Genomic DNA, 23,431 nt, shown 5'->3' with positions numbered 1-23,431 from the left:
ATGGGAATGCCATCTCTCAAATGACTTCTCTACAGGTGTATTTGTTGTCCCACATTATCCTTTGGCACTGCAATATAAGGCTGATACAATAAGTCTATAATAACACAGAGCCTCACGAAAGCCCACTTTGTAAATTACTTTTCTCCAGCATGGGGATTAATCTCTCCGTAGGGGAAAGCATACGCATTGCAATTTACTAACAGTGCATTCTTCTGCAAGTTTACTCAGAAGCAAGCCCCCCTGGTTTATCAGGCCCTGCTCCTAAATATATATATCAGATAGGTGCATAAAGGAGGAACTAGGATATTGGTCAGCAACAGAGCTTGGAAAAGTTATATTCTTGGAGATGCTGGCTAAGGGATTCTGGGAGGGCAGTTGAAGAAAGCAATTGTTCCAGGCTTTGGTTCGCAGCCACATCTTCAATACCACAAGGGTTTAAAGGGCAAAAGGACAGACAATGCCTACTGACTTCATTCTGTTATGTGTTTTTTCATTCCTTCCTCTCTATTTTTGAGCATCCTTACTAGAATGCTCTCTTTATATTACAATTGCCTCCACAGCCACCTTCTTCCATCTGCAGTAGTTCATATATGTTGAAGTAGAATACCTGTTATGAACAGCACTATGTTTTGCAACCCGGAAAGCCATTGCACTGTGAGCTGACCCCTGAATTGAGAGGAGACTTGAGATGTGCTTTATATCTCTGAAACCTGTTGCAGTAGGACTGACCTCTGAGGAGACCCCACAGAACGGAGCTATGATTTGATCACTTAGTGGTCAAATGTCCCAAAGTGATCAGAATGCTTCCAGCCCTTTCCAGTTTGCTTTGGTTCCATCTTGAGATATCAAGTTAGGCGCATGTTAGGTTACCAGGTGAAAAACATGACAGAGGTATTGTATCTATAATGGCTGAGCAGAAGAAGGAATTTCAGCAAGGACAAGCAGTTTTCTTATTTATATTAAAAGACCAGGAGTCTTGTGTTGTTCTTCATCTAGTAACCTTAGGAGCATCCCAAACCTTAACACCTAGGGATAACCTCCTAATGATGTCATAGGGGATGAATCCAGGTGATATCATGGGAGTAAGCTCTGGTGATGTCATGAAGGAACAATCAAACACATTTTGTCAGAATATGACAATCTGGTTATATAGTATAAAGGTAAAGATATTTTTTTTTACCTGGTATTGGGTCTAGTTGTGTCCCAATCTGAGGGTTGATGCTCATCTCTATTTCTAAGCCGTAAAGCTGGCGTTGACTGTAGACGCCTCCAAGGTCATGTGGCCGGCATAACTGAAAGTTCAACAGCTCAGCCGTTTAATCCTCTGCACCACCGGGGGCTCCCAGTATATATATAGTATTTGTGATTTTAAATATGTTTTAAACTTTTGCATTGTATGTTGTAAGCCGCCTCGGATCTACTGTGGAGAAAGGCAGGGTAAAAATATTGTAAATAAATAAATAAATTCAAGTAAAAGGCATAAAAGGTAACGAATAATAAAGAAAGATTTTTTTTGGTTTAGAATTAAGATTTCCAGGCTCTGAACAGAACAAAAAATGACAGCAGACTTTTCCCAGGTCTCTTCTTTGTACCCTTCTGAGCACTATTTTTTAAGTCCACTTGGGAATTGTAATGTACTCTGGGAAAGTTTTCTATCCTCTGCTTTCAACCAAAACACCCAAATGCTCCCTAAATGTGCTTAAACACTTTTATAACCATTGATTTCAGCTTGTGGGTGTTTACTCCAATCTAAAAAAAGACTATATCAAATAAATATAAAGTTTTCCAAATGATGTATTCTAGGTTTCCCTTTTAATAGGTTACTCACATTAACTGGTTTCCTTTACTGACTGGCCCTGAGGATGAGAATAAGAAGCTAAGTGTGTACAGGATAAGGGAGAAGACTATGTTGCCAGAACTGGGGAGTGGAGGAGAAAGAAAAAGAAAACAAAGAGAGAGAGAGAAGAGAAAGTAAAAAATATTTAGCCAAGAGTTTCAGGTAGGAAAAGGGAGAGGAAAACAATCTGGGTTGTGAAAAAGGCATTTAGCCAGGAGTTGGGGAGGAGAAGAAACCAAGGAACGAGGAACTAAAGAGTCAGAGGTAAGGATTAGGAGGTAAGCAAGAAGGTGAGTGTAGGCAGAAGTTGCAGAAGAGGAGAAAGGTAGGATGTGAGAGAATGAGTCAGAGAAAATGTATGGAGCTGGATGGTGCAAGGGACTGGGAGTGGAATCGAGAATTCAAAAAGAATAAAGTGCTTAAGCAAAGCTAAAGAAGAAAAAATTGGTGCAACACACATATGCTTATAACCAAGAAAGAAAGGCATCAGCTACTTTGGAACAGAGTAAAGATGTTGTGGAAAGAACTAGTAAAGCTAACAATAAGATAGAGGAAGACACAAAGTGATCTTGGTGTAATATATTCAATTATTCATGAAGCAGTAAACATTGGGGCAGCTAAGTTTTTTTTTCACTGACCACTCCTTCCAACTGAGTCCAAGTGACAGCTGTAGTTAGAAGAAGGATGAGAAGAGGCAGAAGGAGAGAGGAAGGTGGCCAGATGGCTTCGTTGAGAGTCTACAGTGCCTATGTGGAAACAGCCTTTAACTTTGGAAACAATAGCAAACTGATGAAGGATCTCATTTCACGATCTTTGGGCTCCATTTATCAAGTGCATGGAAATGGAGGCCAAATACCTGTTTCAGAAGTAGGGCTGTGAATGTATTAGTTTTATAAAAAGTGATTAGTCTGATCTGGTGTTTCCATTTACCATTTTAGCCATAACGGCACGGGTAATGTGAGGTATTTTTTCCAGTCCCCCCCCCCCCCCCCTATTTTGCTAGGGAGTTCGGGGTAGGCAAGTTGTGTGTGTGTGGGGGGGACTGTTTTAAAAGCACTTTTTTGGTTGTTTCTTTAAGGCTCAACTTTGTGTTGGGGGTGGTAAAGGAAAGGGATGGGTGATATCCTGACGCCGTTGAGTCCCCATAGGAGAATTTCTTTCAATCTCCTTTCCATCCCTCCCCAGCCCTATCTATTTTGCTGCTTGTACTCTGCTCTGCTCAGTCTGCACCTTCCTTTTCCCAATTTTTTTTTGAAAAATTACAAAAACATCCTCCTCCTTCACCTCTTTGACTCTCTCATTTTTCCCTCCCCTGCCCTACCTGTTCAGGCTTGTGTAGCCCTGCTGCCCCAGTTCATCTGGGGTGTGTGTGTGTGTGTGTAAGAGAGAGAGAGAACCCTTGGGTGGCTTCTACCTGCCCCACTACCCATAACAGCCTTCCTCATCCCAAACACTTATTAAAAAATAAAAAATAAACTAAGTCCATGGAAGTTGTTTGTAATGTTCACATCTTTGACTCACTCACACACACTCTCTCTGCCCTGCTGCTCCTCTCCCTGTGGAGACATTCCAGGGGATAGGAGGAGGAGCTTTGGGTTTTTTAAAAGGACCTTTTATTTCATGAAAATTTTTAAAATTACTAAAAATCATGGGATGACCCAAATGTTATGAAACTTGAGGGGTTTGCAGTGGTAAATGTGTCCTCCTAGTGTGGCCACTTTCATTCTGATAGCCTTAGAAATTATGGAAAGTGGAACCCATGAAGCTTCCCCATTACCGTCTATGGCCAGATCACTCTCGAAAATCCAGTTGCCATCTTGAAAAATTGTATATCGTCCATTCTGAAAAATGAAAGTTCCCAGAAAACTGATTGGGGAGGGGGTGTTAGAAAATGACAAGAAATTAGGGAAGGAGTTTTCTTGAAATGCACATCTCTAATCAATAGTCAAGTGTCAATTCTGATCGACAAAGTAGGTTAAAGTAGGGAGAAGACAATGAAAGGCATGGTAAGCAAGTGAGATAACTGGCCATCCCTGAAGACAGGGAAAGGTGGAAGGGAAGGGGTTCAGATGGTTCCCTCTGCTTTCTCCCACTTCCCCCATTTTCCCCTGCTCTATCTGATGAGGTCCAAACAAAATATTTTCAAGGCAGCACTCTCACCCTGAGTTTTCCCCATTGCCTTGAGGACTAAAGAAGAGGGGCTAGGAGGCCCCGTACTATAGAATTCCCAGTTCCAAAGTCTGTTCTTATTCCCATTGACTGAGATGTGGTTCCTGACGTTTTGGCCAAGTTGGAACTCAATCTTTGGGAAATAAAGGGTTGTTCATTCTTATGCAGAAGAATCTGACTCCACATGATGACAAGACAACAAGAGGTTTGAACTTTCCAAATTGGAATGTGCCTTCTACTCCAGCACTAAAATGAATCAAGGATTGAAAATGAATTAGATTGTATGCAACCAGTTGAAAGGGTTGCATTAGATGGTATGCAACCAGTTGAATGGGACCTCCTGATGCAGAGTCAGTATTATACACACTTTTAAAGCTCCATTTCATTAGTCTTCAACTTTGTCCATGCATAGGATTGAGCAGACGAGGCACAAAGAAGGACAGATCACTGAAAGAATATGGGAGAGTAGGTAAACACATCTTAAAAACAGCAGTCAACACATTGGTCCCATTTAGAGTATGCTGAAACTGGCTTCCTGGCATCCCACAGACTAAAATCAAATGGATTATTTAAGTGCAGATTGGTAGGTAGCCAAAATGTACAGCTTCCGTGCACAAGAGGCAAACATCAGGCTGTGAGGAATCCCAAGGTCTGTAGAACTACTGTGAGCAACAAAACCCTTAGGGATCATATTTCAAAAAAACAAACCATTGAGGATTGAACATTCCCAGTAGTCTGCAACACTGTGTTATGAAAATGGAGTAGAAAATGTAGAGACCGTGGGAGTGGACTGGAGGGTGAGGGAAAATTTTGGGTAAGGATATAATTGGCATCCTGAGTAAGAGTGCTGCACACTAGAACATTTTGTTATAGATCCTACTTGTATGTGTCCACCGATAGAGCAATCTGGCTTGCATCTGCCTCCAAGTTCACTTGGCTCTGTATATTTCTCACTTGGATGACAGCAATGATGATGACAACGATGACTATGATAATGTTTTTCTCCAGGTGGACCATGGCTCAAGCAAAGAAGGGGCACCTCATCCTGAAACAGTGGGCTGTTGTCTTCTCTCCACTTTGACAAAGAGTCTTGGTCTTTCCCTTTACCCAATGCATCACCCAATTTTAAAATTCCAGTTGTTATAACTGCATCCAAGGAAATATGAAAATTAAGATAAAACTAAGAGGTGATAGTTATAGAGCTGGAGTTATATTACTTACTTTTAATCCATAACTAGCAAAGAGTTTTGTGTCAAATTAGGTTTTATTTTGCAGAATGCATTCCGCAGCCCACTAGATGCATTAGGCTGCAGTTCATAAAAACATATTATGAAATAAAACCTATGCAGACCCAAGGTTCTATTTTTTTCTACAACAAACTAATATGGCCACTTCTCCACATTTCTATAACTTTATATAAATGTAAGGTTCACAATGGAACAGGTTAGCTGGACCAAGATTTCCCGAACGTAGCATCTGAATTCAAGTGAGTCAATATATGTCTTTAAATGCCTTCAGTGGATATCTGAAAAATGATAGCACTACTTCATTCATTACATTTTTAAAAGAGAAAATTGTTGTTGAGAAAATCCTGTGTTTGTTTATCACAATAGGTGAAATGCCACAAAAGTTTTCCCCCGCCCCTTCATGTATGGCTGATGTATTTGAGACGTAATAAATATTCATGCAATGATATCATACTGTAATTGATTCACAAATTACAGTAAACACATACCAGCATTTTTATACAATACGGACCCCATATATGAGGAAAATATGTTTCCAGACTTCACATGGATACGTTGACCTTCCCTGTAATTCGCTCTAATTAACAATCTGGCCTCTGATCTTTGCACTAACTGCAGTTTCTGGGCTGTCTTCAAGGGCAGCCCCACATGAAAATTTGTGTAATATCAAACCCTATTGAAATGAATGTCTTTGGTCCAAAAGTACCATAGAGTTATGCTGGAGGACCCAGAAAATGCCCAGAGAAACACTTTTTTGGATAAAAGAAACCACTGCTCCTGATATCAAGAAATTAGATCCTCAAATTATGAAATGTACAATGAAATGTATAAAAGTGCAAAACAGAAGCTCCTGCTCCGCCAGACTCAGAGAGCAGGCACTCATGCCTCACCTAAACCTTTGTTGTGTATTGTCTTTGGAATGTTGTTTGGTTACATCCAAGACCCCTTCCCTTAAATTTTCCTAATCCCTTCACAATAAACAGGGAGTTAGGGGAAATTACTCAAGGAATGTATGTCAGAACTCCTTGGGTCCATTTCCTGCTCCCATTAATCAAATTGGTGCTATTTATGGGAAAGTTCTGGCACCATGCCTTGAACTAGTTTTGTTGAGGCTGAGTGCCCCAAAACTCTCTACTAGCTATATTCCAATCAGACATACTGTATTCCTTTCAGATCGTAACCCTCTCAGAAGTGGACCATTAAACGGACTGATACTTCAAATGCTCCAATGACAGTTTATTGAATTTCCCACCACCACAAAGAGCCAACCATCAATGACATCTGATGAAGTCCAAAGTCAACAAGACATGATCCTAGCCAGACAGTTTTTCAGTCCATCAGGGGTGGTTTCTTGAATAGCTGTCAAATGAAATAAAAATACTTTGTATTTGCAGTTGCGGTATGTCAGTACTTTGGAATGCTTTCTTCACTGACATCCTCTCTGGCCAGTGAGAATAAACCTCTGATTTTACCTTCTACCTGTCTGAGTCTGATTTGGCCTTCTGCAAAGCTAAAAATGCTGGGCCCCCTGAAGTTTTAGCAACGCTGATATGGAAGTTGTACTGTATAGGAAGATGATATCAGTTTTCAAAAAACTGTAATATACAAGGTAGTCTTCTGAATATATCTGAATATGGTCTGAAAAAAATCTAAATGAGCAACCTAGGTTGGATTTGGGCATAAAAATTAGAAATGACACAAGAGACCTTTTGCTACTTGCTGCCCATCTAAGTACTTCCCTTTCTTCATACAAACAATAAAAGTCCTGTGTTGTGTGACTAGAATAGTGTCGCTGTGAGATGAACAGTATAATGTACAATCTCCTACCATGTAGGTATGTGGAGGGAAATTCAGCTGGAGGTAAACAGAACAAGTGGGATGTTTGAATTTGGCATTCCTTTGGCAAAGTGGTCCCCTTGAGTTTGTAGTACATATCTCATCACGGTGCTCCCTGTACAAACTATATCATGTAAAATGCTTTCTGTTTGCAAAAGCTGCAATTTGGCATATATTTCAGAATAAAACCAATTGTCAAAACAGTGAGACATTATGATTATGATCTGGATATGGTATTTTTTTGACTATGCTTCCCAGAATTCGTATGCCAGCATGGCCACTGGGGACATCTCAAAATTGTATTCCAAAAGAAGAACTTTCTACAATGAAGTAGAAGCTAGTTTACTAGTTAAACATTGCCTGGATGTCCTGGTTTTATATTGCTGGACATCAGGAAAATTCCAAACTCCAGCTTAATTCAAAAACTGAGTGCAGTGGCAGTGTGGAAAACATTATGAAGGACACACATATGGCAAAAGAAACTTGACCTTTGTCAGCACACTGCTGTAATGGCAGGCTGTGGGCAGGCACAGTTATGTTTCTTTAGCTTTACAGGAACTTTCTCTTTCCACCTGCAAAAGAGCTGAAAAGCTGCTGTTGTCTCTTTCCTTCTCTTTCACTTTTCCTTGATGTAAGGAGACAGATGCTTAGTAAAGCAACAGCTATGGAGGGGAACAATAACTGTAACTTGCTTGATTTTCACCTTGTCTTGGACTGAAGCAAGCCAAATCCTAATTCCAACTTCTGACCGGAGTTTAAAAGTAATTTTCTTGGACTGCAACTTCTAAAATCCTCTAAACAGCATGGCTGCTGAAGTTTTATCTGCTTTGAACTGTATTATATGAGCCTGTAATGCTGGTTAATTTGGGATAAGAAGATAATCTGGAATCAGTACTTGGGATTTTGGGCAGTGGAGATCCAGCCTCTGTCCAGAATTGTAACTTTTCCAACTGCTGACCAGTGACCAAGTTATGACCATTTCTTCACAACCAGACTGGAAAGTGCACAACAATAATTTTTGCAGGTGAGGAGCTTATTTATTTATTTATGACATTTTTACCTTGCCTTTCTCAACCCCAGAGGGGATTCAAGGCGGCTTTACATATAGGCAACTTTAAAAACAGTATACAATTAAAATGAACATTTAAAATAGAATTATAAAATACATTGAAACAATTAAACATTTTAAACAATACATGCACAATTAATTACGTAATCCACAAGCATAATCCGAGCCATTCCAATAGTCATTGCACTTCATTCCATATCTATCTATTGCACAAGTTCTCCAAAGGCTTGGTCACAAAGACACATTTTTACTCTCATATGGAAGATCAGGAGGGAGGATCAGCCAGGGTCCTTTCACACTACTCAACTGAAGTGAACCTATCACAGGATTTCTTTGGCAAGATTTGTTCACAGGTTGGTAGTAGTGGTGGTGGTTGGGGGGGAGTTGCTTCAAAAAGAACATCAGACTTATTCTATCCTATAACCTCATCAGATGATGGGCTGCAAGTGTCCTAGGATGCTTGTAGCATATCTGTTTGACAGAGGCCCACACTGCCCATCACATGGTATAGGCTAACTTCCAGCATGGCTCCATTGATGAACTGGGGTGCAAGCCTCCTACTTAGCCCAGAACACGGGAGGCCTCCCATGTTCCATAAGGAACCATGAGACCAGCATGGGGACAAGCCGCATGGCAATGCTTCCCCACGTGTGATGTGGAAGCTCAGCTGCCAGCAAAGCAGGGCACAATGATTTCCCTGCTGTCCGACGATTCACCACGGAGGCTGGCAAAGCACCCCGGGGGACTTCATCAATGTGATGACATCCTGAATCTTGTGGCTTTCCTTTTTAATAAGAAAAACAATGAAAATACATATCAGTCCATTTTGGATGGCCTCAGATTCTTTCATTCCAACATACTTTTGATGTGTGTGTGTTTTTTGTGGGGGTGGTGGAAGGAGATGTTGTGAAAGATAACAAACTTAGCATGTTGAGTGAAAGGTGTAAACAATATATTGGGGACGGTTAGCTTGCCGCAGTCATAACAAGCCATCCAAATTTCCATAAATAACACATCAACCCATTTAACGACTAATTTATTATTCCAATTCTGATCTCCAAATTACTCAAAATGAGCTGCTTAAAAACACACATAAGATCTACTAATCTAAAGCAGCCTTCAAAGCCTGCCTCCAAATCAAATATATCGGCCTATTGTGGAGTAATCAGTTTGCTATTATAACAAAAAATTAGGGCAGGAAAAATAAACCTGATGCAGTGAAATCAGCCATATGAAGCAAAATTCCTTTTGAAAGTCTCTGGTGAAATCACAGCCTGTACACCGAATTAGGCGGGTAAAACAGCAGGCAGTCATTAATGACTAGGGCTACCGTTTTGATTATGTCCTCGTAATATGTTAGAATTTGCAAGATGTATGGGTTGAAAGAAATTATAGATCCTGGGGAGAAAGGATACCTAAGCTTTACTACCTAAAGGCTTAACGAAATATTGGAGCATGCAGGGGGGTGGGTGGTGGTGGGGGGTGTCTTGCCAGATTTTGAATACAAGTGATTATGTGACAGACCCACTTTAAACTTTCCTGTATGCTTTAGCATCATGGTACTTTCCCAGAAACAAAATAAAATAAAACCAAAAAAACCCCTTCCAGCCTAATTATTTTATATTCTTGGGTTAATTTTTCCTTCTTCAAAAAGCCCACCTTCTTGAACACTATATTTTTGGACTCTGGGTTGTCAAGTGGCTGGACAAAGCAGTGTTAAAAATTCAACGACTCTAATTACCAGCCAAGCAGTTTAAAAACCTCTGAATAAATGTCAGTGGAGGAGATAAGCTCTTATCTTAATCTAATGGCTCCACAGACTTAATTTGTCAGGCCGGCCTGGTTGATGAAAAACAGCTTTCTATTCTCCAGCATTCGTGGCAACATCTTTCTGAATCTTTGAAGTTGGGTAGCAATATCAGCAGCAGCAGCAACCACAACAAGAATAGCAGAGCTGTCCGGCAAAAAATCTGGTGGCCATGGCAATTTAATTCCTACTGTCCTACTATACTAATTAATGCAACTCTGCCTACATTTGTACAAGTGAAACCAAAAAAAGTAAAGCCAATTTATTTTTAGATGTGTTATATTCTGGGCTAATTGCTCTCACCCCATATTTTCCCCTCCCACAATGTGTTAATCATTTCAGATCCCTTCTGGCATCAGCGCCTGTGTTTTAAAGGAATGCTTCTTCAAGGAAGCGGTCCAAGGGGACAGGACAATGCATTCCACTCTTTGAGATAGGAGGGAACTCCTGCTTGCTTGGGTGGGATTCATCCCGAACACCAGAGCTATATTGGATCCTAACTGATGACTGCTTCCTTTGAAACCTCTTTCTTAAGCAAGATTTTAACATATTTAGGGTGGAGAACAAATCAGTGTCAACACTATTGATGCCAGGCAATTAACAAATGAAAAGACTTTGGCTTCAGTGAATGTTTTCTGTTGTTCCATTGCTACACAGCCTCTTAAATAAACCTTTTCTTCAAGGTAACTTCTAAGGACTGGGGAATAGCTCAGCATTTGGGATAAAATGGAAAACAGGTTTTATTTTATATTCTTTTAAAAATATATACTTGTTATTGTGTGCCTTCAAGTTGTTTCTGACTTACGGAGATGCTAAGGCAAAGATATTACAGGGTTTTCTTGGCAAGATTTGTTCAGAAGTGGGCTTGGCTTTGTCTTCTACTGAGACAGAGAGAATATGGCTTACCAAGAGCTACCCAATAGGTTTTCATAGCTGAGTGAGAATTTGAACCCTGGCCTCCAGAGTCACAGTCCAACACTCAAACTATTACACTACACTGACTGCTGGGATATAAAAACATTAGTGCTCATCTGAGATAAGGTGGGCATAAAGGAGACCCTCCTAGATGTGTGGAAAAGAGAAAGAAGCTGCATTTCGAAAACTATTTCTAAACTCCTCTTATACCTCGGTGTAGCTGTAGGAGTTTCAATGGAATTATACAGACATAAAACCAGTGTAATGAAGGGGAGAATCAGACACACAATTTTGGTAGTTAATGATGTAACCTGAAAATTGCCAAGCTACAGTGGTCACATGTGTGAGCTAAGGCAGCTACTTACACTAGAACAGTGGTTCCCAACCTTTGAGCCTCCAGGTGTTTTGGACTTCAACCCCCAGAAATTCCAGCCAGCTTACCAGCTGTGGAAGCTGAAGTCCAAAACACCTGGAGGCCCAAAGATTGGGAATCAGTGCACTAAAGAAAGAACAAGGCATCATGGAAAAGAAAGATCTGGTTCAGCCTTCTCCAATTCGATGCCCTCAGGACATATTCAACTAAAAATCTCAGAAGCGGTTCCATATGGGGTTCTAGGAGTTGTCGTATAAACACATCTTGGACACCAAATTGAGAAAGGTTGAGTAAAATAAAACTGCGCGCGGGCACACACACACATGACTACTTATATTTCTTTTATTTGCAATCCCCCCTTCCAGACAGCTTAGTACAATGTTTTAGGACAGATGTGAGACTGAGAATAGCTACTTACCCAGTACCATCCTATGAGTTTCAGTGGCGCTGAAAATATATTTGTCTTCCTATCATAAAATGCTTCACAGTAATAATAATAATAATAATAATAATAATAATAATAATAATAATAATCTTTATTTATACCCCGCCACCATCTCCCCAACGGGGACTCGGGGCGGCCTACATGGGGCCATGTCCAGAACAATACAATATAACAAAATATAAATAAAACAACAAATCATAACGTATTAAACAATACAATAAAAGAAAATATACATTACAATAAACAAAATGAAAAAAACAGTAGAACAATAAAACCAAGGGCGGGCCACATGAACACTAGGTTAAAACTCAGGGTGAGAAAGGAAGTAGGAGTAAAAACCACAGAGAACAGGGTTATAGAGTGGTGGGGCAATCTGGAGGGCAGATATTGGAGGAGAACAGCAAAAGGGATATATGTAGCAATTACTCTCCAAAAGCACAGCGGAAGAGCCATGTTTTCAGGTCTTTCTTAAAGGCAGCTAGTGTGGGCGCTTGCGGGCAGTGAGTTCCACAATCGCGGGGCCACAGCAGAGAAGGCCCTCTCCCTTGTTCCCACAAGGCGGGCCTGAGACATTGGCAATGGTAACAGGAGAGCCTCCCCTGATGATCGAAGGGATTGGGCAGGTTTATAATAGGAGATACGGTCACGAAGGTAGGTGGGTCCCAAACCGTTTAGGGCTTTATAGGTGATGGTCTGCACCTTGAATTGGGACCGGAAAGTAAACGGCAGCCAATGGGGCTCCTTGAACAGGGGAGTGGATCTCTCCCTGTAACTAGCCCTGGTTATTAGTCTGGCAGCCGAACGCTGGACCAATTGTAATTTCTGGGCCGTCTTCAAGGGAAGCCCCACACAGAGTGCATTACAGTAGTCCAGTCTAGAGGTAACTAAGGCATGGACCACCGTGGTCAAGTCAGACTTCACGAGCTATGGTCGCAGTTGGCGCACAAGTTTTAGTTGTGCGAAAGCCCTCCCGGCCACTGCCGACACCTGTGCCTCAAGGTTCTGAGTCCAGGAGGACCCCCAAACTGCGGACCTGTGATTTCAGGGGGAGTGCAACCCCGTCCAGCACAGGTTGCCACCCGATAACCCGATCAGACAAGCGACTGACCAGGAGGGCCTCTGTCTTGTCAGGATTGAACCTCAGCTTGTTCCTCCTCATCCAGTCTGCCACAGCGGCCAGGCACTGGTTCAGCATCCGAGGGGCTTCCTTGGATTCAGATGGGAACGAGTAATGGATTTGCGTGTCATCTGCATAGAGATGGCAACGCCCTCCAAAACTCCGGATGACCTCTCCCAGCGGTTTCATGTAGATGTTGAATAGCATGGGGGATAGGATAGACCCTTGCGGGACCCCACAGGTCAATGGCCAGGGGTCATCCACCAAGGCGACCAAAGCCGTCTTGGTACTGTGTCCAGGCCTGAAGCCAGACTGCGAGCAGTCCAGAAAATCAGTGTCATCGAGGAACTCCTGGAGCTGCTTGGCAACCACCTGCTCCAGAACCTTGTCCAGGAACGGGAGGTTGGAGATTGGTCTGTAGTTGTTACATACAGATGGGTCCAGGGAGGTCTTTTTTAATAGCGGTTTTACCACCGCCTGCTTAAAGCAGGATGGAACTGACCCCTGACCCAACGAGGCATTTATTATAGCCACAAACCAATCCAGCCAAGAAGGACAAGGATCCAGACCGCAAGTGGTCGCCCTCACAGACCCAAGGATCCCCTCCACGTCATCAGGAAGAACAAGCTGGAAAGAATCCCACAAAATCGGACAGACAGGTACCTCAGTTACCTCCGCTGGAACTACATTTAAGCTGGAGTCCAACTCAAGATGTATCTGAGCAACTTTGCCTGCGAAATGGTGCGTGAAATTGCTGCACCGAGTCGCTGAGTCATCGGGAAGCCCCTGGGCCTCAGAGGGACGCAGGAGCTCCCCAACAACTCGGAACAACTCCAATGGCCTGTTGGCCGCAGACGCTATGCGGGCAGTCGTGAAAGCTTTCCTGGCTGCTCGCAAAGCCACGGAGTAAGCCTTAATAGCGGCTTTAGCCCGTGCTAAACACAGTACTAATTATGTCTAACACAGTACTTTTGTCCTCAGATGGCAGCCCATGCTTAGGTGAAAGTGATTGAACTTTACTTTGCTTGGATCATGGACTTTAAGTTGTTGTTGTGTACCTTCAACTTGTTTCTGAATTATGGTGACCCTAAAGCAAACTGATAGTGGGATTTTATAGGCAAGATTTGTGGAAAGACGGTTTTTAATTGCCTCCCTTAGAGGCTGAAGGTATGGACTTGCCCATGGTCACCCAGTTTATGATCATGGCTGAGCAGGGATTTGAACCCTGGTCTCCAGAGTCATGGCCCAATGGTCAAACCACTGCACAACATTGCTTCTCAGTCACCTGTAAATAAACACACAAATGTCTCCATTCTGTCACTTTGTAAACCCTACACTATAGGGGTCGGTAACTGTGTTCTTCCAGATGGCTTTGGACTGTAACTTTTAGAGTCCCATACTAATGGCAATGCTGGCTGAGTCTGAAGGGCATTGTAGGCCTTCAACATCTGAGGGGCTGCAGGTGCTACTTTTGCTCTAGTATGTAGATCAAATGAAACTGGGGAGACATATAGATAAGGATGAGTTAAATCTCAACCTGGGGTCCCCAGATGTTTTTGGCTTTCAACTCCCAGAAATCCTAAAAGCTGGTAAACTGGCTGGGATTTCTGGAAGTTGTAGGCCAAAAACATCTAGGGATCCCAGGTTGAGAACCACTGAGTTAAATGTTTCATGAAAAAAACAAAAATGCCATAACAGGTGTAGAAACAGTTCTTAGCAGTCTTGGGAAGATGTCAGGCCATGATGCCTATACTGGTGTGTCTGTGTTCAATGGCTCTGAACAGACACTTTAAATTTCCCACAGTGCCTTGGAGTGATGTTTACTTTGGAGGAAATTGAAAATGGCAATTTGTACCAACCAAATTCTGCTGATATGTAAGCCAGTGGTCAGTTGGGAGAAACTACAAAGAAAGAAGAACTCATGGGGGTCACTTTGCCAGGACCCCTTCAACCCTGAGGTAATGTTAGGGACACACAAAACATGGTCAACTGTGCTTTAGGTAGTGAGAAACATGACTACTTCCTTCTGCCCCCCCCCCCCCCCACCCTTTATTTCAGTTTCATGTTTTCTCCTACAGAATTCATTAGTCACCAGACAGCTTGCAATAGTGCTGTTTGCTCAAAGCAGGATAAATCTACCTCTGTCGGTCTTTCTCAAACACAAAGACGGGCAAACACCCACCCACACATCCTTTGTGGTGTGGTGAACCCAACCGATGGATATATCAGGGATGAAACATATTGATAGATGTTGGATGCTTCCAAATGAGGCTTTTACTGAACAATCAAACAATCCTGTTACAGAGGTTTAGAGGGGGTTCAGAAGATGATCTCTTCCCTTTGCACTCCCTGCCCCATGCATTCCAACTTTTCTTCCTCCCCGATTCCTATGTCAGAGAATGGCCTCAATCCGACATCCCCTCAGTGTAGCATAAATCTCTGCACATGGCACAACAGCACTAAACAACCCACATGCAGAATAACAATGTTGTGCAAAACATGTTAATGACTGGGAGCCATTGCACAATTCACAATGCATAACTTGCAAATACAAGACACAGATAAACAGGCTGTCTGTGCAACTCCCTTGTTGCAACAGATTCATTGGCTGCCAGTTTGTTTCCAGGCATAATTCAAAGTCCTGGGTCAGGCTATATGGGTCAGGCTATTAGGCAGATCTCATCTCCCTATATGAACTGGCCACCCTCCTCTCTATCCCACCACTGTCACAGTAGTTGGTGGGAACACAAGAAAGGGTCTTCTTGGGAGCTGCTCCTGGACTCTGGAACTCCCTTCTCTTGGAGGTCAGAATGGCCTGCTTGTCCTTCTGACGGTGGGCAAAAACCTATTTTTATTAAGGCAGACTTTTAAAACAGAAAAATTGTAAAGAATGAGCCAGGAGTGCAGCAGTGGTATAGTGAATAGTTTTTATTTATTTTAATTGTGTTTTAATTGAATATTCAAAATAATTGTAACATGTATTAAGATTTTCATTGTATTGCTTTTTAAGTGTGAGCCTCTTTGGATTTCAATCCCAAGAAAAGGATAAGGTATAAATAAGAATAAGCATAACTGCAACAACAACTCAAGTTCTGCTGCTTTCAGCAGAATTTATTTGTTAGCACAATGGTGAATTTTTGGCTCCACATGCATAGTATTACTTGCATGTGTGTATGTCCAAAACTGAATTCTGGCCATTACCTATCTAGGAAAAATATCTATACAATGTCTTTGGACTGTGGCATGGGCTCTCTGCCTAGGAGCCTCATTGCATAAAAAGTTTTGGTTGCGCCATGACCGACATTTGTAAGATTCCTTTCACTCTGGCCTGTTTTCTTGGAGCTCAGGAATTTCATTGATGTGACTCTTTTTTCCCATTCCAAATATGAGTTTTATAAGTCTGCTTTTCAATCTTAATGATAATCTCTGGGTCTGCACTGAGCATAATGGAATGCATTTCAAAGGAAACACGCCTAGAATCGCTCTACGAATTGTACCATGAAATTTTCATAGCGGCAAATCTCTGTCTTTCTTGTTACTGTTGTTGCTTTCAACCTTGGGACAGAGAAAGTCACTGATTGCAACTTTGTAAACGTGTCTAATTTTATCAGCAACTTGGATGAAGTATGGCGGAAAGTAATTCAACATTGATGCCATGGGTGTTTTTTTCAAGCAAACATATCTCTAAATGTTTTGTGTTGATTTAAGTTAGGGTCCCTCAACAGTGAGAAGGACTTGGCTATTTATTCTCATTACCTGTCAGGTTTTTAAATCCAAAGATACTTCACATGCCTTTGAAAGAAAATGAATGCATTAACGTAAAAAAAAAATTCTGATAATACTATCAGAAGAAGTAGCTCACAGATAATATCCACTGAACAACTGTGCTGGAATCCTATTTGACCTTTGACTTAAAGTACCGTAACCTTACATATACAGTACTTGGTTAAGTAGAATAGGAGCTAAGAAACTCTGTTGTTGTTGTTGTTGTTGTTGTTGTTGTTGTTGTTGTTGTTACTGTTATTGTGCACCTTAAAGTCATTTTTAATTTATGGCAACTCTCCCACTGTATTTCCAGAGGCTGAGAGTGTGTGACTTGTAGGGACAGCCAGTGGGTTTTAATGACTGAGTGGGAATTTGAGGCCTTATATCCAGAACTGTAGTCTAACACTCAAACCAATACACCATGTGAACCGCAAAGATGCATATAGGCAGTCCCCGAATTGAAAACATTCAACTTACAAATGACCAAAAGTGAGGGCTGGTCCATGAGGTCACGAACAGTTAGAAGTGACTGAACAGATAAACTATATGTATATGTATATGTGTGCGTGTGCGCGCGCGTGTGTGCATGTGTGTGTGTGTGTGTGTGTGTATAGCTATCTCGATCGGCTGGAGTTACACTTAAAAATGTACCTGTTCTGACTTACAGACAAATTCAGTGTAAGAACAAACCTCCCCATGCCTCCAGATGGGCACTGCCAGAGTCACCACGATGCATGGCGATTTCAGCAGCCCATCTGATGAGGTCATTTGTGTCAAGATACTGGCAATCCCCAAGTTTTGAACAAGATAAGTTCTGTAGGTTTGTCCTTAATTGGCTTGCTGTGGAAAGTTTCAGTTCAGACCTTTTTTTCCAATGATATTTCTTCCAGGAGTGAATTTCCCTTCCTAGGGGCAGATTTCTTTCACTTCCTCTTCTCACTCCCTGTTGTCTCACCGTCATTTGTAATAATGAGTAATTTGTATGTTAGGTGAACTAAACTACCTAAACTGGGCTCTACAGGCCAATGGATAGTTCACCACAGAAGAGCTGCAAGGCCAAGAACAAGCCATGAGAGTCAAGACAAGGATCCACCCAGAGGAAAGGTGTTCGTACCATACATCAAGGGAACCACTGACCGCATAGGCACACTGATGAAGAAGCACAACCTACAAACTATCTACAGACCCACAAAGAAAATCCAACAAATGCTATGGTCAGCAAAAGACAAGAGGGATCCTCTCACCTCTGCAGGAGTCTATTGTATTCCATGCAGCTGTGGACAAGTCTACATAGGGACCACCAAACACAAGTCAAAGAACATGAAAGGCACTGCAGACTAACTCAACCAGAGAAATCAGCCATAGCAGAGCACTTGATGAACCGACCTGGACACAATATATTACTTGAGAACACAGAAATGCTTGACCACTCCAACAACTATCATGTCAGACTACACAGAGAAGCCATTGAAATTCACAAACATGTGGACAACTTCAACAGAAAGGAGGAAACCATGAAAATGAACAAAATCTGGCTACCAGTATTAAAAAACTCAAAAATCAGAACAGTAAATAAGAAGCAACACTCTGAGACATGGGAACTAGGGGCAGTTAACAAAGAATGCCCCCAGGCAGAAAGTAGCTAGTAGATGTAGCTATTCAATGCAAATTAGGGTGATTAACTGGAACATTTACGCTGGTCTCCAACTGACAAGAGTTCTTCCCTCACCCTGGACTTCCCACAGATATATATAAACATTCCTTGCTTAGTTTTTCCATACCTCACAACCTCTGAGGATGCCTGCCATAGATGTGGGCGAAACTTCTGGAAGAGAATACTTCTGGAACATGGCCACACAGCCCGAAAGACATACAACAATCCTGTCATCCCGGCCATGAAAGCCTTCAACAACACATTGTATGTTGGTTGTTTGTAACTTGGGGACTGTCTGTAAACTGTTCATCATGATGACTAGATGCTGCCATAAATTGTTAATAGTTGCCCCACCACTCAATGAACCAAGCACACTCAATTGGCTTTTTGTTAATTCATTTGATCAGTGCATATGTATATACATGCACCATGCATGTGTTTTAGCGCACTTGCAAATACACCTTCATGCACTAATGTACTAATGTATATCGCTTGTGTTAGCTTTAAATGCTCTTTACGATAAAACCTAATGGTTTTGATGCTGCATACCTAAAAGGAAACGTTTGTCATTTCTGCTATAAATGTTTGTGCTCAACAGTCTTAATTCACTATGTCAGATAAGAGGAAATCATGTTAGCATATATTTATGATTTATCGCTCCTATCTAAGCACCGGAGATGTTGGGAGAGTAGTTCTTTTTTTTAATCTAACAGGAATAGTCAGGTAAAACCAATGCTGATCTAGCTCTTTGCTTGGGAGGAATTAAAAAGTATTGTGCCAATGATTCTTGGCTTGTAATGTCAGCACAGGATCATTTCAGCTGACCTACCTACACATAGGATACTTGAGGTTCTGTTTCCTATTTTGCATGTTTCAGTCACATGCCAGTAGAGGCCTCAATTACATAAGAAAGAAAAGAGCCAAGAATTAAAGATATGTCCAAGATCATTGTGTGCCTTCAAGTCACCTGGCAACTACATGAATTTCATAGGGTTTTCTTAGGCAAGTAATTTGCAGAAGTGGTTTTGCCACTTCCTTTCTCTGAAATAAAGCCTGAAGCACCTGGTATGCCTTGGTGGTCTTAAATCCAAGGTCTCCCAGGCAATCCAGCCATTCCGTGAGCTTAAAAATGAAAGTCAGAGATATGATTATGAATGAGAGATACAACTCCCTTATCTACAGACTTGAAATCCACATTTCCACTTACTCACACTCCAAGTAGAAGAAGAGGAAGAGAAAGAGAAAGAAAAAGAGAAAGAAGAAGTAGTCAGTTGCTTCCGTTAATAATTGTGAGGAGCATCAAGAATGGTCAGATAGATAGTCAAACAACACCTGACACTAAATTATGTTTAGCAGTTGTGTAAAGCAATGGTCCCCAATCAAGGAAGTGCCAGAACTTGAGGGGCTTCAATTTTCAGTATCTGTCACTCTAGCTGATACAGTATTTTGGGAGCTATAGTCCAAAAAGTAACATTTTCTAGTTCTGGTCAGCTGCTTAGTCAATTATTCACGTAAAATTAGCACTTTGTGGGCAATATCTGCAGATACACACAACTGGACCAGGGCCATCTCTGCTCTTTGGAATGTTTCACCACACAAATTCCAATAATTGAAGTAATCGTGTTTTTGGTCATGCTGGTTTGGGGTTCCTGGGGGAGTTTACCACGTAGAACTCCCAACCCAACTTCAGCTTAAGAATCACTGGTGTAAAGGCTTAAAGATTAATGGGCACTGATGGAAAACTTGGTTTTCAGTGGGACTAGGAAAAAAAATGTCATTTTCCTTCGTCACTATGGACCTTCTGGGCTAAATTGAATTTTTGTAGTAACTAAAGCAAAAGAAGATGTTCAAACTTTGAAAATCGTGATATCCTCTTTCTGGCATTTATGTTGCTTATGTGTTCATTTTATTATAAGCTGCCTTTGAGGCCTGTTTTCTCAGGCAGGAAGCTGGGATATACTTATCTTAAGTAGATAAAATAAATTATCATGTGATGGTACATCTACAAAGGAATTTTGCTGACATGGGGCTTGGTATCATAGAAGCTGAGGCAAATATGAAGCAGGCCACAGATTAGTGTGGTTCTGAAACTTCAGTCCCCAGATGCTATTGGATTGGGGGGGGGGGGGGTGTTGAGCTGAAATCAATCAACATCTGGTGATTCAGGTTTGGGAAGTACTGGTCTCGACTCTTCACAACAGGTAGGGGAAGCAGGTAGATGGGCCTGTTATGGTGGACCAACTCACCGGCTAATTTCTGATGGAAAACCGAGTATCTGTGGATTGCTGGGATAGAATGCTACTGAATTACGGTTTGATACCGGGAATTCTTTTGTTGTGTATATTTTGGGTACATTCAGGATCACAAGGCATAGATTCATTCTTTTATTCAAATGTATGTACTCCTGCTCTTCAGTTTAAAAAGATCCCAAAGCAGCTTCCTGAAAAAGTAGGCTTAAACTAGGTACTAAGTGAGTACAGTTGTCCTTACACACACACACACGGTTTTATTACTGTCAAAAACTGGTTTTAACATTGTCTCTGGAAGCTAAACCCTATGAGGAATGGCTTTGGGAGCTGAGTATATTTAGCTTGGAGGACTGAGAAGGACATGATAGTCATGTTTAAATATTTGAAAGGATGTCACATTGAGGATGGGCCAAGCTTGTTATCTGCTGCTCTAGAAACTAAGACACAAAGCAATTAATTCAAGTTGCAGGGAGAGATTCCACCTAAACATTATCAGGAACTTCATGATGGTAAGAGCTGTTTGGCGGTGGAATATACTGCCTCGGACTGTAATGGAGTATTCTTCTCTGGAGGTTTTTAAGCAGTGGTTGGATATCCATCTGCCAGGAGTGCTTTGTGTGTTCTTGCATGGCAAGGGATTGGACTGGGTGGCACTTGTAGTCTCTTCTAGTTCTATGATTCTATGATTCTAAAACTATATTAATATTTAAAGTTCAACTATAGTTTCAGTGCTCAATTATAGTTGGCCCCATAGAACAGGGGTGTCAAACTAATTTTCACTAGGGGACACATCAGTATTATGGTTATTATTATTATTAAATTTATTTATACCCCCTTTATCTCTCCTAAAGGAGACTCAAAACAGCTTAACATAAAAGCATTAGCATACCATTATACAATTATGCAACCATTAAAACATAATTAAATATAATAGTATTAAATATTCTGTTAAAATCCAGTAAAACATATTCAAAGTTTAAAATCATAGCGCCCCCAACTTGCCACAGCACCTCTTTCTTGGTTGCCTTCAAAGGACCACTTGTCATTGTAAGACTGTATAGATGTAACTATGTTGCCCTGGCATTGAAAGCCTTGAGACCCACCTAAAATGATGTGGCAGGTCGGATTTTGCCTCCAACCCTTGCAATTGACACATGTGCTATAGAACCTGATAGAAATTAGAAGGAGTTATAACATTACTTCATATTTGGTGCCAGTTTTGCACCTTTTGTAACTTGCGTCAAAACGTGTTAACATATGGCAAACCCATGAATTTCATTGGGGTTTCTACTCAGAGTGGCTTGACCAGTTAATTCATCTGAAATACAGACTACAGCACCTGGTAATCATTGGGAGTCTCCCATACAAGTACTAACCATAGTTGCCCCTGTTTAGATTTCAGGATCAGATGGGATGTGGTGCCTTTTAGGTATTTATCTCCCTTCCTTCTAAGTGTCCAGGGAATACACCACTGCATTTTCCAATTATAACTCCTTTCCAGTTCACCTTTTCCTTAAGGTTTCCCTACGCAAGACAAATCAACACTCACAGGGGATGAAATGGCGTGGCCCAAAAGGGCCACGTGAAGAGGTGCCTAGTGACTCTGAGTACCATAGTGCACATATAACATGTGATCCTGTTTTTGCTGTGTGCATTCAAAATATGCTGGTAGTGTTTATGGGGTTTAAAGCTAAAGTAAAATACTACACAATGCAAGGTTCCCATGCAAGCTGGAAGTGGGCCTGTTCCTGCTCTACAAGAAGGTGACAAAATGATTGAAAGCAGCGAAAGAAACTACCCAGGGTCTGCTGACTCTTGGGATTCCAGCAGAATGCCTTGGTAGGGGGTTTCTAGATTTGCTTGAGCTGGCTCTGCATGTCTTCTTGCTGGGATCAAAGCCACTGTGAGAACTTGTGGTCTTTTCAGTGTTTGAAACTTTCTCTTCTCCCCCTCTCTTTTTATTGCATCGGGCAGAGCGAGTGGCTTTGTGTGCTGGCTGTTTAAAACATACTTCAAAAGAAAACTTGAATCAGTACATGCCTGTGCTATATACAAATTAAAATAATTGATTTTTGGCAGGCTTTTGGAAAAAGAGAGAGAGAAAGAGAGCGCGAGAGATAAATTAAAGGGATCACATTTCCAATCCATTGCTCTGGATTGCGTGTTGATTCTGAAAGGGCCGCTCCCTCAACAGAGCTGGAGATTTGCCACCAAACGGAAGGGGAGCTGCTTGCTTTCATTTCATCTGACCTTCTGTCATGGCAGCTCCTCGTAGACTCTTATGATTCAGACCTGTTGGATTTTGGCCAAAGTCCAAGGCTGCACCCTTACCCATCATGGTTTTTTTTTTTTTTTTTGATTGCTATGAAAATTCTGCAAAGCACCATCCAATCTACATTTCATCCTGGAAGTGGGGAGTCCTTCTGACTAGGACTACTTATCATCTGATTATTCCCCCTCCCATCCCTATCGGTAGAAGTATGAGACACCCAACACAGCCCAACAGTTCTGGGTCTGTACCCATGCAGTGACGGATGGCACCGGGTCCCACACTATCTGTTTTGACCTAAAAATAGCTCTCAATTAACATTGCATTTCAAGAATTGGAAAATTTCCCAGAAGTCCATTCTCTTCCCCTCTCACTCTCCCCCTTCCTCTCCCCTCTTCTGTTTCATTACATTTCGCAGTAATAATACACAAGCCTGTAGAAAACATGACGGGTAATGAAAAATGTAATTAATATAAGCAGTGTAAAGCATGTTTTTTCCCTCTGTTGTCCTTGCAGAAAATTGGTGCTTTAAATGGAGCAGGATGTGAAAATGCATAAAGCAAACACTGATATGCTCTGGTTTGTAAATATCTTAGGCAAAACCGTGAAGGCAACTGCTGTTTATTTTTTGACTCGCTGTCACAAATTCTTTTCAGAAAGTTTTTCCCCCTCTCCATTT

The 23,431-nt window shown here is 41.5% G+C and overlaps 1 long non-coding RNA gene across 1 annotated transcript in view; it reads right to left on the bottom strand.

The window, feature by feature from the left end:
- The window catches only part of LOC134298326 (uncharacterized), a 37,300-nt gene extending 35,754 nt beyond the window's left edge, over nucleotides 1-1,546 (bottom strand). The window contains exon 1 of the long non-coding RNA XR_010005339.1: nucleotides 1,181-1,546. This is a non-coding gene — a long non-coding RNA (uncharacterized LOC134298326). The remainder of the gene's footprint in view (nucleotides 1-1,180) is intronic.
- Nucleotides 1,547-23,431: the final 21,885 nt, after the last annotated feature.

The sequence above is a fragment of the Anolis carolinensis genome, chromosome 4, assembly GCF_035594765.1.
Source record: "Anolis carolinensis isolate JA03-04 chromosome 4, rAnoCar3.1.pri, whole genome shotgun sequence".
NCBI lineage: Eukaryota > Metazoa > Chordata > Lepidosauria > Squamata > Dactyloidae > Anolis > Anolis carolinensis.
Note: the sequence above shows the minus strand (reverse complement) of the source record. Positions and strands in the feature narration are given on the sequence as shown.